Raw genomic sequence first — 3,340 nt, forward strand, 5'->3', positions numbered from 1 at the left:
TTTACACAATTGATGTATGTATGGATTGTGATAAGAGTTGTATGAGCCCCTAATGCAATGATTAAAAAAAAATACCAAGGGCTCAAGTAGAAAGAAATGTTTTGAAAATGACGGCAACAAATGTACAAATGTGCTTGACACAATGGATGGATACATAGATTGTAATAAGAGTTGTATGAGCCCCCAATAAAATGATTTATTTTTTAAAAAAATTAAGAGCTAGTGACTTTAGGATAAAATTTTACCCCAAACATTCTACCTTATGGTTCAACATGTAGATTGCAGACCAGTAATATTGGCATCACCTAGGAATTCACTAGAAATATAGAGAGACCCACCCCAGGCAGACTCAGTCCCCAGACTCTGCACTTACATTTAAGATTCATTCCTGTGTTATGTGCGGCAGCCACCTGGAAGTTCTAGAAGCACTGTGGGACATCCCTTTTGAAATGCAAAGAAGTCCTGTTGCTGGAGACAATGCATCTTACCCCTCAAGTCAAACACAGGAACTGTTCTGTTGTGGTCTTTATGCTTGTGCTTGTGGTGTTTATCTCCACCCAGCGGCAGTGTAGACCTAGACTAGACAGTGTGATTCCACACTTGGAAACTGGTGGCCCAGAGACTTCGATGGACTGGAGGGCAATCACCAAATGATTTATTTGTAAAATCAATTATTATTCAAATCCCTCCCTTTATTATCATTCACCCCATTATTAGCCAAATTCCGCCAAGCCCACACTTGCTACAATGGAAGGAATTTGAAGGGAACCAGTATAGCATTTTTAAGCTGCCATTACGAATACAGAACGGAACCTAGTCGTTGGAGCAGTCCCAGAAATCTCTAACAGCAGGAGAAGCACACGTCTTCTCCAACGTGTGCTGCCTTTTCCACCTCAACCCCAGCCTCCTGTCACCTGGGAACACTGGCCAGACCCAAGGGGACCACACTGCAGGTCAAGATGATCCTGAAAGTTTAAAGGCCCTGCCTTGACCTGTGAGTCTGCTTCTAAGGACAAGATACTGTATTTGGTTATGTAGAGAACTCTATTTCCCGCTCTGCTTAAAGTTCTGTCGCAAGCCTCTGTTGTGGCAAAAATCCATGCCTTCGGGTCGCTATATGAGGGGGCTTTGTGGAAATGTTCCATTAACTTCTCACTCCATTTTTCCAAGAGTGATTTGAAGCCCCTCCTATATGGCATCTTAACAGACAGAAGTAAAAGCTATCCTGAATCGAACCCAGGCCGCATCTTGCTTCTCGTCACTTTGGAAAACACAGCTACCATATCCTACTGCCACGAGCAGTCTGTGCTGAGCCCGTCGAGAATCGCTTGGGGTCCCTCAAAATCTGAAAAATGTGTTGGTGTTGAGTCCATTTGAACTCATAGAGACCCTATAAGGCAAAGTAGATCTGCTTCAGTGAACTTCATCTTGACAGAAGCAGAAGCCACCTCTCTCTCCCATGCAGCAGCTCCTGGGCTCCAACTGCTGACCTTTCAGTGAGCTGCTGAGCACTTTGACCACTGAGCCAGCAGGGATCCCTCAGAAACCAGAAGCGTTGAAAGATGCTATTTCCCATGCCTTCTACTCTACTCTAACTTCTACAGAAAAAATCCAAACCACACTCACTGCCATCGAGCTGGCCCTCTGGGACATAGTAGAAAGTGCCCCTGTGAGTTTCCAGGTCTGTATATGGGAGTTGAAAGCCCTGACTTGCTCCCAAGGAGCCGCTGGTGGTTTCAAACTACAGACCTTGCAGATCATAGCCCAATGCTTAACTTCTATGCAACCAGGGCTCCTTCTCTCAAACTCAAACTCTCGGCCATTGAGTTGATTCCTCCTCATAGCGACCCTGCATGACAGGGGAGAAGGGCCCCTGTGGGTTTTTGAGGCTCTAACTCTTTATGGGAACAGAAAGCCTCTTCTTTGTTCCCTAGAGCTCCCTGGTGGTTTGAAGTGCTGATCTTGCCATTAGCAGCCCAAAGCATAACCACTGTGCCACTAGGATAACCCTAAAGATTGCTAAATAAGAGTAAGGATAATAAGAGAATTCTGATAGTTTCACAGGATGACTGCTTTGAGGCTTAAAAAAAATGTTTAGAAAGTTTCTAATTCTCTTACAATATTCGTTTTTCATCAGTTGTGTGCCCTCTGTGCACTGCCATGACCGTTTCATGCCTCCGTTAGTTCTGTGTGTGCTTCACTTTATACTCTGTACCTATTTCTCTGAAAGAGAGCTTTGGTGCCATCGTGGTTATGAGTTAGGCTGCAATTGCAAGGTTGGCTGTTTGAAAACACAAGTGGCTCCAAGGAGAAAGTTGGGGTTTCACTCTAGTGAACACTTACCGTCTCAGAAACTCACAAGGTAGTTCTATCTGGTCCTATAAGGTTGCTATGAGTCAATATTAATTTGATGGCAATGATTTTGTTTTATATATATATAAATGTTTTATACACACACACACACACACACACAACCTTATCATCTTCAAAGTACCCTCCTTTACACTTAGTACATTTGTCAAATCTGCAATTCCATTCTTGGAAACATTTTTCAAACTTATCTGTTTGGATGGCTGACAGCACTTCCCTTGTTTTGTTCTTCACCTCTTCTAAGTCATCGAAATGCTGTCCTTTCATGTCCCTCTTCATTCTTGGAAAAAAAAAGAAGTCACATGGAGCAAGATCAGGTGAGTAAGGTATGTGGGGCAAGAGAGGCTGTTTTTTACCAAAAACTGGTGCACTGAGATGACAGCGTGAGCAGTTGCATTTTGGTAATGGCATTGCAGTGGCGGCAAAACCAGTCCCCCATCTGCCACAAACCAGGCCTTTTTTTGCCACACACTGTTATGCAATATTTTCAGAACCTCTAAATAGAAAACTTGATTAACAGTCTGACCTGGTAGAATGAACTCCAAATGCACTGAGTTGACATTGACATTTCAGCTCTTTTGAAACAAGAAAACCACTCATACTGTCCATGTAAGCTGTGTTCAACATCAAAAATCTCTGCAGCATTTTTCACTATTAGGGAACAAAATTTCACAGCCTCATGATCTTCTCTTAAATTGGCCATCACGAAAGATGAAGTTCAAGTGAAACTGCTTTTATGAAAAAATTCACTGTGACCAGAGAACCTTCCCATGGAATGCCACTGAGTGCACTAACTCATATCGAGTTGCTCTATGCTTGCCTAGGGGGATGAGATGGGGAGCGTGGGTGCATACTAGAAAAGCTCTACTCTACCTAGCACAATTCTGGTTTTGGGGGGGGGTACCCCCTCGTATATCCCCCCAAATGATAAGGAATTGTATTGTACATTCTATAGGATAATATGACATTT

The sequence above is a fragment of the Echinops telfairi genome, unplaced genomic scaffold (genome assembly GCF_000313985.2).
Source record: "Echinops telfairi isolate 266 unplaced genomic scaffold, ASM31398v2 ScPeMD7_23;HRSCAF=83, whole genome shotgun sequence".
Classification (NCBI taxonomy): Eukaryota; Metazoa; Chordata; class Mammalia; order Afrosoricida; family Tenrecidae; genus Echinops; species Echinops telfairi.